Below are 12,541 nucleotides of genomic sequence, written 5' to 3'. Positions count from 1 at the left end.
AATGACCAGAGAGAGAGGGAGAGAGAGAGAGAATGACCAGAGAGAGAGGGAGAGAGAGAGAGAATGACCAGACGGGGGTGTTTGCAGGGTCTGGCAGAGTCTGGCAATGCTTTATTTTTTACCGTAGCTTTTATACCCTAAATTAGTACATTTCTAAGGGGAAGATAGTTTAACATTACATCAGCTTGTTCTTCACGAAACCAGGGTGTTTTCTGCATACTTCTTTGTTTATGAGGGTCTTGTACATTATCTTCTGGCCTTGGGGCCTATTAACATTTTATGCAAGTCAGGTGAATATAAACCTATTTTCTGTTTCTATGGTGACCTTAACTGAAAGGTAGCAGTCTCATAGGGCAACAGTACAGAGTAGAAGTATATTCTTGTTAATACAAAAATTAATCCTTCTGCAGAAGTTGTCAGTTGCATTTATCTAAGAAGTTTACCCCAAACTGACTCTGCCACTTTGGTGAGGCAGCCTCTGCCTAGCACTCCTAGCTGACAAGTAACAACCATCTCATTGTTACCACACTAGGGCTAAGCTCTTATTTCTCTAGATCTTTAATTATATTAACAATGGTTTCTATAACACAACCTTAGCACATTAAAAGCAAAAACACAGCAAGCAAAACACAGCAAGCAAATGTCAACCCAATAACCACCTTTAGAATAATTTTTCTTATGTTTTCTAATAGGACTCCTTTACCCCTCAAAAATGCTCTGTTTATTAGGGCTTTTATATAATCAGGTTCTTTATGCTATTTTATGATTAGGATATTATAAACAATCATGCATATTAGTACCAAGGGCATAAATGCATTTGTCTAACAAACTACCAGCAAAGGAGTTTAAATTAAAACACTCCTTTCACCCTGGATAATCTCATAAAATACCACCACCTGGGAAACTTATTGATTAAAGTTCTAAATTGATTCCTATTTGGGAAGAGATCGGGGAAGGCCTTCTGCCTGTGTCACAGAAATTAGGGAGTAGTCTATTGAGGCAGGCATCAGAAAGACAGATATCATCTTTAAGGTGAGCGCCGGCGGCAGCTTTTCAAAATCCCTGAAAACCTGATCCGCCTTGCCTGTCAGGTTTTCTCCCTCATGACCTTGTCATGGGTGGGATCTCGTGTGCCGGCTCCCGGCAAGGGCCTCTGGGGGTCCCCGACCTCCTCGCTTACCCCGGGCACCCGGACTTCTGGAAACTGAGGCCCTGTACGTGCAGGGCCCGAGGGCATGAGTGTCTCCTCAGCGCCGCCTGCAGCGTCTCAGAGGGTGACGGGGAGTGGGTGCCTCATCTGGGCCCCAGATCTCAAGCATCTTCAGTCAGGAGCCCGTGTTAGCTGAGGTGACACCGTCTGCTGTCCCCGATAAACCCTGCGCTCGCGGTGGCTTCACTTCACAGATGTTTCTTCCTGTGTCCCACCTCTGGTGGAGGTGAAGGCTGGTGTGGGGCCCGCTCCGAACATGCATTCAAAGACCCAGGCCTGAGATCCTCGCTGAGCTTCCTCCCAGTTTGCCCTGGGCCATCAACACCCGGTCAGCAGAAGGGGAGCAGGCAGGTGGGTGGTCGCCCAGCAGGTCTCTGTGACCTGGCCTAAGGCTGGCGCAGCCCATGCCTCATTCCTGCCCGCCGTTCATTGGCTGAAACCTAGTCACATGGCCTCAGAGAGCCACGGGGAGGCTGGGAAATGGAGTCCACCTGTGTCTCCACAAGGCTCGCGGCACTCTGGTGCCTTTTTGTTCTGGCTGCACTGGGTCTTTGCTGTGGCCTGCGGACTTCTCTGGTTGCGGTGTACGGGTTGGCTGCCCTGCGGCACGTGGGGTCTCAGTTCCCTGACCCGAGATCAAACCTGCGCCCCCTGTATTAGCCAGACGCTAGAGAATGCAGGCTCAAGTACGGGGTAGGGTGTGGGGGGCAAGTGCCTACAAGCCGGCATTTAGAATTTCTCTCCCTGATGACACTGTCTTTGGTCCATAGATGGGCCCTGGGCAGAGGGCTGGCCTGAGTTTGACCCAGCTGGAAGGGCCCTGGATGACCAGGCAGCCCGCAGACCCTCAGAGGCCCCTCTCCAGAGGGCCACTCTGCACACCGCACACTCACAGGCGTGGCCACCTGGACCTCGTGGACTCAGGCCCACACACACCTCACTAGATGCTGCCCCTCTCCCCCTGGCGCACAGCAGGCTCCTAAGCACCCTGGTGGCCTGCCCGCAACTGCTTGCCGGTCTGTCCACCCTGGGCACTGCCTGCAGGCTTGTCAACACTTACTTCCCAGGCCCTAAAGTGTTGATTTTAGCAACTTCTTACCCCTGACTCAGATTCAGAGCTGAGACTGGAGCTTATCCTGCGCCCCAGGGACGGAATGTCCCCGGGCAGGACCCAAGCCTCGCAGCCTGCACTGCCCATAGGCCGACGCCCGCTCTTGGGTCACCGCGTGTCCCACTGCGGCCTGCAGCCCTGCTGTGGCCCCTTCCTCTGTGCTCTTGGCTCCAGTATACTTTACCCACCAGCTAGTGCAAGGTAGGACCCCTCAAAGGCAGCCTTTGGACCTGAATGTGACCTTGCAGCCATGGATACCCGTGGTGGGGCCCCGCATCCCAGCTGGTTATCTCTTCAGCATCCTTCTTGGGCACCAGCTCCGCCAAGAGCAGAGGCTGCTCTGGAGAAGTAGCCCTGATCCTCCCCACAGTGGGGCAGGGCGCTGGCAAGCACTGGTCCAGTCAGAGAGTTGACAATTCCCATCTCTCTGGGTAAGAACAAAATGGGGACCAGGGCTGGGACTTGAACAGGCCACCTGCCGTCCCAGCTGCTCTCTCAGCCCCTCTAAGCCCAGGCCCCATGCTGCTGTAGTGTTTGTGAATCCGCCTGCCAGTGCAGGAGATGCAAGAGATGCGGGTTTGATCGCTGGGTCAGGAAGATCCTCTGAAGAAGGAAATGGCAACCCACCCCAGTATTCTTGCCTGGAAAATCCATAGATAGAGGAGCCTTTGCGTCCATTGTGTCTCGAAGAATCAGACACGACTGAGCATGCCCTCAGCAGACTGAGCCTGGGGGCCTCCCAAGTGCGGAGACCGAGGAGCTGAAGGCAGGAGAGCGCTCAGAGCAGAGATTCTCCTCGAAGCTGGAGGCTGGCCCTGCAGGTGGGCTGTGGGCAGAGTCAGGGCGCAAACACACAGAGAATGTGTGTGCAAGCCACACACACACATACATGAACACTGACCGGCTTCATAGGCATGGCCCTGAGCCGTCTACACTTGGGGGCCCTGCATGTGGCGGCCCCACGCCTGCCTGCTGTGGTTTAACGCTCTGCTGTTGCCATCTTGACTTTCTTAATAATTTTTCCATAGTTTTGCACTGGATGCCACAAGTTGTGTGGTAGGTTCACACAGGAGGAGGAGGGGTGGACAGACGTACAGGCAGTGCCCAAGGCGGACAGACCGTCGAGCAGAGCCAGTCTCCAGATAAAGCTCCTTGGAGACAGGCCATTCTGCGGAGTGTCAGAAGGCCACCGGAGGTCAAGGAGGTGATGTCCCCATTTTGGTGCCAGAAATTCCAACATTAGGTTAAACCTCACAATAGCTCAAAGACGGATATCCTGTTGCTCCTTCTGTGGGCCCTGCGGCAGCCTGAGGAGAGGGTGGTGCCCCAGGCTAGCTCAGCTGAACCCTGACTACAGGGACCCTTGGGAAGAGAGTGGCCGTGTCTGCCCCTCGGGGCCCTGAGCCCACAGACACGAGGGCTCTGGCGGGCAGCTGGTGGGAGGAGGCATTGTCCTCTCCAGGGCTGGGCTGGGGGTGTATGTGCTGCAGCCCACCCTGGCGCTGTTTGTCAAGACCCCCAGACCTCTTCCCTTCCCAGCCCCCTTCCCTGGAGATGGGGAGTGCTCTGAACTGAATGGTTTTTGTTATTCATTTGCTAAGTTATGTCCAACTCTTTGCGACCTCAAAGAGTCGCCAGGCTTCCCTGTCCTTCACCATCTCCCAGAGTTGCTCAAGCTCATGCCCATTGAGTCATTGATGCCATCATGAATGGTTATGTCACCCCGAATTTATAGATTGAAGTCCTAATCCCCAGTGTGATGGTGTTAGGGGCTTTTGGGAGGGCATTTGGTCATGAGGGGGCTTCCCTGGTGGCCCAGGCAGTAAAGAATCTGTCTGCAATGCAGGAGACCTAGGTTCGATCCCTGGAGTGGGAAGATCCCCTGGAGAAGGGACCGGCAACCCACTCCAGTATTCTTACCTGGAGAATCCCATGGACAGAGGACAGGTGTGTCCATGGGGGTCACAAAGAGTCAGACACAACTGAGCGACTTTAACTTTCTCTTTTCGGTCATAAGGACAAAGCCCTCATGATTGGGATTAGTGCGCTTATAAAAGAGATCACAGAGAGCCCCCTAGACGACACAGAAAAAGCGCTGGCTGGACAAGGAAGAGGGCCCTCTTCAGAACTGGATGGTGGTGATGCCTTGCTCTTGGACTCCCAGCCTCCAGTGTGAAACATATTTCTATTGTTTATAAGCCACCTAGTTTGTGGGTTGTTACAGAAGTCCAGTGGTCTAAGGGTGGGATGCTGAGCCAGGCATTCCTCTGGGGCTGCGGAGCCGCAGAGCCGCCCTGATGCTCCTAGCTGTGCCCCGTTCCCCCGGACTGTCCCCCCACCCTCCAGTGGCATCTTCTGGGTCCTGCTCCTCAGGATCCCACCTGGTCCTGCTCTTCCAGTGAGAAGCCTGGCGCTGCCTGCAGGAGGGAGAATACAACACTGTGCCTCCCCCGCCCTTCCCAGGCTGCAGAGCGCCAGTAGGTGAGGCTCCCGCTGGCCGCCAGCCAAGCCTGGCCTTGTAGACAACGCGGAACTCCAGCAAGGTGCCTGGTCCCAGGGTGAGGAAGGGGAGGAGGGGGCCAGACCCGCAGAGTCTGCCCGGCAGGGCCTCCAGAGTCACGCGTGAGTCCAGACGGGCGGCGTTTCCGGGTCCTGCCCTGGGTCTCGTTGCCCCCCGGGTACCCTGGTGGCAGCTGTGACCCCACCCCACCCCCATCCTCCTCCCCTTGCCATGGAACAGACGGGGGGAGGGGTAGGGAGCAGTGCCCAAAGGGAGGCCTGGGGTTCAAGGCCCAGGACAAGTTAGAGTTGTACGTGGAGGCAAATCGCCAGAGTCCAAACTGGGGGTAAGGTGGTGTTAGTGGTATCTGCCTGCCAATACAGGAGATATAAGAGATGCGGGTTCAATCCCTGGGTCGGAAAGACCCCCTGGAGGTGGGCATGGCAACCTCCTCCAGTACTGTTGCCTGGAGAATCCCATGGACAGAGGAGCCTAGCGGGCTGTAGTCCATGGGGCCGCAAAGAATCAGATACGGCTGAAAGGACTTGGCAGGCGTGCATGCAAGGGGGTGTTGGGGGACCCCCTCCCTCCGGGGACCCCTCCCTCCCTGTGACCTCAGACCCAGAGGCTGGGACGGTGGGGGCAAGGTGAAGGGGAGAATTGGTGTTCAATTCTATTCTGGAAAGGTGTGGTTCCTAGGAGCAAAGGAGGCTGACAGAGACTTGCGATGATGACCCAGAAGGAAGGTGAAAACTGTGACTTTGAAGTGTTCACTTTACTTCTGTGTTCATCTGTAAAATGGAGAAAACAATAGCTCCCTCTCATTTAACCTCTGAGTTGCAACAAGTGAATGCGGGTAAGACCCTGGGCCAGGCCCTGAATTAAGGGCCCAGCAAATGCTGGCTGCTGTTTGTCACCGTTGTTCCTTAAGTAGTGGTGACGTTTCTGGGGAGAGACAGCAAGTGGAGGAGACGCAGAAGGGGCCCCGATCACGCTTCACCTTCAGCCAGGAGCAGGGGTTGCTGGGCGGAGAGGGCCCAGCTGGGTCGTGTTGGAGCTTCTGGCCCTGCTCCTGCACTGGGGTCCTCTCCCCCCACCGGTCCTGTTGCCCTTGGGACGGTGACGGCACAGAGGATGAGGACCCGGAGGACCTGGAGCGCTGCGCCTCCCCGGCGGCATTTGCGCCGGACTCCAGCGGCAGCTTTTCATCCGGGATGGATGATCAAAATCCGTGAGGCTGGGGCCAGGCGGGACTCCTACCCCGCTTACCTCGAGCAGCAGGAGTGGCCAGCCCACAGTGCATCTCTTACAGGGAGGCAAGAAGGGTCTTATCTCCGGAGGAATCCTGCCCTTTTCCTGTAATGGGCAGTTCCTCCTTCCAACTAGTCCTGATCGCTGTTGTGGGCGCAAACTATTTCCTTTAATTTGGGCCTTTGATCATGCTTAGTCGCTCGGTGGTGTCCGACTCTTTGCAGCCCTATGGATTGTAGCCTCCCAGGCTCCTCTGTCCATGGAATCTTCCAGGCAAAAGTACTGGACTGGGTTGCCATTCCCTCTTCCAGGAGATCTTGCCAACCCAGGAATCGAACCCGTGTCTCCTGCACTGCAGGCGGATTCTTTACCCACTGACCCATTTTCATGCTTAATTTGGGCCTTAGGGGGACTGATAAATGCAGCTCCCAGCTCTTCACCCAGGGTGGAGTGGGGATAGGGTGGGGCACCCCGTCCCTAACCGCCCTCCTGCCGCCGTGATGGGGGGGACTGAGCACTCCTGTGGTAGAAATTGAGATCCCCGCGGCCCGGCTAGCGGCAGCGACTCCAACAAAGCTCTGATAAGTTCCAGCAGAAACTTTGAGCGGCTGGGCTCCTGGAGCAGGTGGGCGCTGCAGAGACGGGTGCGTGGACTCCCCTAACGAGCCCTCTAAACTGTGCAAGTGACTTAAGCACCTCATCTGTAAAATGGACTTTACCCTAGTGTCGGCGCCATAGAGGGGCTGTGGTGATTCAATGGGCGAGTGTGTAAAGCACTCCGCCCCAGTCGGCACATTGGAGGAGTCCAACTAACGGAAACGGGCAGCCACTACTGTAAGACAGCAGCCTGCTCAGTGTTTATCTCCACATTTGTAAAGTGAGGGTGCTAGTTCCCCCTCGTTTGAAAATGCAAGTGAAAATGCAAGTGAAAGCTATTGTTGAAGGCGGCTTGGGCTCCAAAATCACTGCGGACGGTGACTGCAGCCATGAAATTAAAAAATGCTTGCTCCTTGGAAGAAAGTTATGACCAACCTAGACAGCATATTAAATAGCAGAGATATTACTTGCCGACAAAGGTCAGTCTAGTCAAAGCTATGGTTTTTCCAGTAGTCATGTATGGGTGTGAGAGTTGGACAGTAAAGAAAGCTGAGCGCCGAAGAATTGATGCTTCTGAACTGTGGTGTTGGAGAAGATTCTTGAGAGTCCCTTGGAATGCAAGGAGATTAAACCAGTCAATCCTAAAGGAAATCAGTTCTGAATATTCATTAGAAGGGCTGATGCTGAAGCTGAAGCTCCAATACTTTGTCCACCTGACGCAAAGAACTGACTCACTGGAAAAGACCCTGATGCTGGGAAAGATTGAAGGCTGGAGTTCAAGGGGACGACAGAGGACAAAATGGTTGGATGGCATCACTGACTCAATGGACATGAGTTTGAGTAAACTCGGGGAGACAGTGATGGACAGGGAAGCCTGGCATGCTGCATGCAGTCCTTTGGGTAGCAAAGAGTCGGACACGAGTGAGCAACTCAACAACAAGGGCCCTCGCGCTGAAGGCGATCTGTCCGTCCCAGGAGGGATCACGACAGGCGGGGCTCCGGGCCCTGGGTCATCCGGAGATTCCGGCCCCTCGAGGAGTGCAGTCCAGCGGAGCACCGAGCAGCGCGTCTTGAGAGCAGCCGGCGGGCTACTCAGAGGAACTGAGCCTGCGCGCGTGGCTGAAGGTGGAAGGGGTGGGACGGGGCGGGGTCCTCCCTGGTAGTGGAGTCCCTGCCGGGGCCGCTGAGGACCTCCCAGCCGGACTCAGACGAGTCTGCAGAGCTACAGCGGCGCCTGCGCCTGAGCCACCTCTGCAGCGGCGCGTGCCCGTCGCGTTCCGAGCTCTCCGGGTTTGCGGGCGGGCGGAGCCTCCTGCCGAGGGAAAGGGCTTTAGCCAGATCCAGGCTCGTCTGCTCCTCCCGGGTTTGCCAGGGAGACAACTGCTTGACTCACTTTAGGTTTCAGGCCTGTCCTGTCCGCAGCCTGAGGCCCCGGCGGTGCCCTAACGCCCCCGATCCTGCCCGTTCAGCCCCCTCAGGTGATCGCCTGGCGGGAACACACCCAGCCCAGGCAGAACTTGGTTGGGAGAAGGGCTCTGCGGTTTCAGCAGCTGGCAGTTTGTCCCTCTCTCCCCGGCCTAAACACTGCGCCCCCTTGTGTTAGGTCTCGCATCCGGCGGAGGCTTCAGCTTCGGCCCCTGCTCTGGGCACAGATTCCGGGGCAGAGCTTTCCACGACCCCTGTTTCCCCAGCGGCAAGGAGTAGTGAGTCAATTGCCTGGGGAGGGTCCACCCGGGACCTTAAATGGGCTGAGTTGATGGCAGAATTCTTTCTGGCAGGTGGCAGAGATCCTAGAGAAACTCGCAGAGGTGGGCACTGCCTGTCTGCTGGCCCAGGCAGTCTGCACTGCCGCCCACCCACTGCACAAGACGGAGATGCCACAAACTCAGCTTTCTTCCATCGCAGGGCCATCAGGAGAGAATTCTGAAACTTCCCTGCAGGCCTCCTGCCTTTCCTCCCTCTGGGCCTCTGCGATTTGCTGGGTACCAGGTGCCTGGTACAGACCTCAACCCTTGACAATTGTTGTACTCATCCTGGGTCACTGGGGATGATAGCACAGACAGGGGAGAAGGTGACTGTCTGCTTTGCCTGGATAGGTGCACCTGGTGGGGTGACCGCTGGGAGCTGGGGTTGAGCACAGAGACAGAGGCTCACGTGCTGTCTGTCACCCCTGCAGCTTTCTACACAGCCTTGCTGTCGCCTGGTGTTCTGCTGGGCACCCTGGTCTTCATCTCTTGCCTAGTCGCCACGGTACCAATGTTCCTTATGACTGGGAGTGCTCAGGGGTGGGGTGGGGATGGGCTCTGTGGGCTGGGACCGCTGACTGGTTGAGGATAGACCCTCCCAGGATGGGTACACTTTGCTCACAGGGAGGACATCTGTGCTGCAGGGGTTCCTTCCTCATACGCCCACTCTGTGAGATTGTGCCACATAGAATATTTCCAAGGTCTGCCCCATGGCCAAGGTGAGTCAGGGAAGAGAGGAAGGGGCCCAGCCCCGGGCTCGGCCCTGCCCTGCAGTGTGCCTGCTCTCCCTTCTTTACAGAGGGGCTATCTCTTGGTCCATCCGGGAACTGCATTCTTAGCACTTCCTGCCTTTCTGGGCCATGGCTTTCCTGGTGCACCAGAAGCACAAAAGCACCACACTTACACCCCCCCCCCCACCCCGGGAGATTGCAGTGACTTCCAGGGAGAGGAAGTGACGCCCAGCTCCGCCCTGCAGCCCCAGAACTCTGCTCCCTGCGGTACTCACAGGCCACAAGGCATGCTGGGAACAGCTCTGACTTTGGAGTCAAAGGATACAAAGCTGGCTCTTCCAGACAGTTTGCCTGGGTCACTTTTCCACCCTCCCCTGACATCAGGACGATGTAAGGTTTGGTAAGGTTGGGCACTGGAGGACAGCCAATGCAGGAGACATGGGTTCGACCCCTGATCCAGGAAGATCCCACATGCCGTGGAGAAGCTAAGCTCATGCGCTACAACTGTTGAGCCTGTGCTCTAGAGCCTGGGAGGCACGATTACTGAGTCGTGTGCCTGGAGCCACCGCAGCGAGATGCCCGCCCACTGCAGCGACGAGCAGCCCCCAGCTGCAGCACCTCAAGAAAGCTCGCACACAACAATGAAGGACCAGTGCGGCCAAAAACAAAATACATAAATAAAATCAATCTTTTAAAGATAGTTATTGAATAAACGAATTCGTTATCTACTCACCCACCCATCTGTTCATCTACCCACACACTGCACACCCACTCACAGACGTGTCAGCTGCTTGCCTGTCTAGTTTGCCTGCCCACCTGTCTACCTTCTGCCCACCGCCCTTCAGACCATCCAGCCCTCCTCCACATGTGCGTCCATTTGTTGTTTACTTCTCTGTCTTCTCACCCATCTATCCCCATCCACAGGCTCTCAGCCAGACCCTAGGGAAAAAAGACCCTGCAGAAACAAAAAGGACTGAGACATCTTTCCCACACTCCCAGAGACTCCTGTGCAAATGGGAAAGGGCAGGAAGCATGGTCATGACACCCAGCCACTTGGGCCATGGAACGCACATTTCTGTTGCCCCTTTTGGCAGGAGAGCCCCCATCTGGAGTTTGCCACCCTGGCCCTGCAGATGGCCCAGAACCCCATGATGGGCCTGAAGGGGCCCTACTCCCTACCCCACACCCATCTTCCCGGCCAACTCACCAGCTCTACATCCATCCTCATCATGATGAGGAGATATTGGGCCTTTGCTCTGGAAGGATCATCCCCTCTAGGGTGGGCTGGGGCCCTGGTGGACCTGCCCTCCAGCTCTGATAGCGCTCCCTGCTGCCCCTAGCTCTGTGTGGTGATGATTTTCCTCGTGTCTGTCATCATTTACCGTGAGATCATCAGCATTGAAATGTTCCACATGGGCAACCCTGTGTTCATGACCCAAGTGAGTGCCTCTTGGAGCAATGGAGAGGGGGCCACTGTCCCAGACTCCAGCACAAGGTGGGCATCTTCAGATTCTTTCTGCCCCTCCACGTGGCCTGGCTCAGGGTGATGGCCGTCACTCTGCCTGGGTTGGCAGCATTGCCAGCATCAGCAACTGAGCTCAGCCTGGTCCTGACCCTCCTCCTGGGCCAGGTCTATGTCACTGGCCGAGCAGCTCACCAGGCGGGGTAAGGGCAGGGTGTCACAGGGGTATCCTGGCATCAGTTGGGAGGCAGGACTCCCCGCATCTCAGATCCTGCAGCTCCCACCTTGGTGTCCCCAGCCTGCTCAGTCATTCTCAAACGAAGGTAGCCGAGGGGCATGGCTGGCCTTAGGGGAAGGTGGATTGTGGAGAGAAGCAAATGAGCTGACCCAGTGGGCCGGGCCTGCCCCCTTACACTCAATAGAACTCTGACCAGCTCTGCCCTTTGCCCAGAGATGCATAGAACACAGACCCACCATGAAGATGCCCTCACTTCCAAAGTCTTCATCTTCCAATTTGTCAATTTCTACTCCGCTCCCTTCTATGCAGCATTCTTCAAAGCAGGTGAGGACCCCTGACCAAGGCTGCTGATTCCCAGTGAAGTCCCAGCAGAGTGGCAGGTCCTTGAGCCTCTAGGTTTGTCTCTACTGACATCTTCTTGTTGACTTTGAAGTTGGCACTTGATTTCCCTGGACTTCAGTTTTCTCAGCTGTAATATACCAACACATCATTGGGTAAACATGAAACTAACACCTGCATTCATTCATTCACCCAGCCGTCACTGAGTGGCACAGGCCTGACACCCCACCTCCCATTCCTGACATTTGGGCTCCTCACCATCTTTGTGGGGGCCTTTCTACTGAGCGCCCTGGACTGGATGCTGGGGTCACAGAAATGAACCAGAGCTGGGCCTTCCCTCTGGGAGCTTCAGTTTTCAACAAAGACAGATCAGGAGTTTTCAAGGGCTAGACTCCCAGGAGGTGGTGTTACTGTGTAATTGCCATTGTCATTTGGCAGGAATGGGAGAGAGCATCACCAAAAGAACCCACACCCCATCCCCCTCAGCAGCATGACTCCTTCTTCCTGGCCCAGAAATACTCAACTGGCTTCTCATGGGTTGAGCAGTAGATATGGGCCATGGTCTCAAAAGGTCTTGGGAACGTGGCCTAACTGGGGGCAGTGGGACAAGACGTCCCAGCAGCCCAGTTGCCAGAGCTCTCTCTCAATGGGTGGGAGGCCAGAGGCTCAGAGGCACAGCAGGGACAGGGGTCCGCCTCCACCTGGAGTTTAGCTGTGGCCTGGATCCAGAGGGGGGGGGGCACATTGCCAACAGGTCCAGTGGGCCTGAGGTTTTGTGGGGTGCCCTGATGAGTACAGCGGGCTGCTTGGCATATGGATCGGGGATGCAAGTATCCTCGCCCAGAGAGCCCACCTCTTGAAGGTTGGGGGGCATCACCCCTCAGGTATGGCAGGGCAGGATCTGCCTCTGAGGCCAGCCCCTAAGCTCTGAGTAGGGTGCCACGTGTCTGCCTGTTACAGTGTGGCCTGGAGGCTGCCTTCCTAAGGTTAGTAGCCCTTCAGCACCACGGCGGGCAGACAGCTGGCCAGCAAAGTGGAGGAGTTCACCAGGCTGTGGGTACAGGGGACAACCTGGGGGTTGGGCCTAGTCAGGCTGGGGCAGGGGGACTTTATGAGAGCTAAGCAGAAAACCCCTGATTAGGGGTCAGGACACAGAAACACAAGTCCTAGTTCTGCATTCTGTAAGCTCTGACTTTGTTTATGGGACATACCTCTCCAAGAGAGCTGAGTGGATTAAATGATATGCTGAACGGGAGAGAGGGGGCTCTCTTTTCATATTTTATAGAGGGGAAGGGCTTCCGGAGACCAAGAATGGCCGTATAGGAAGCGCAGATTTTAAGAATCCTGGACTCTGGAG

Source organism: Cervus elaphus, chromosome 8 (assembly GCF_910594005.1).
Source record: "Cervus elaphus chromosome 8, mCerEla1.1, whole genome shotgun sequence".
In the NCBI taxonomy this organism is placed as follows: domain Eukaryota; kingdom Metazoa; phylum Chordata; class Mammalia; order Artiodactyla; family Cervidae; genus Cervus; species Cervus elaphus.
Note: the sequence above shows the minus strand (reverse complement) of the source record.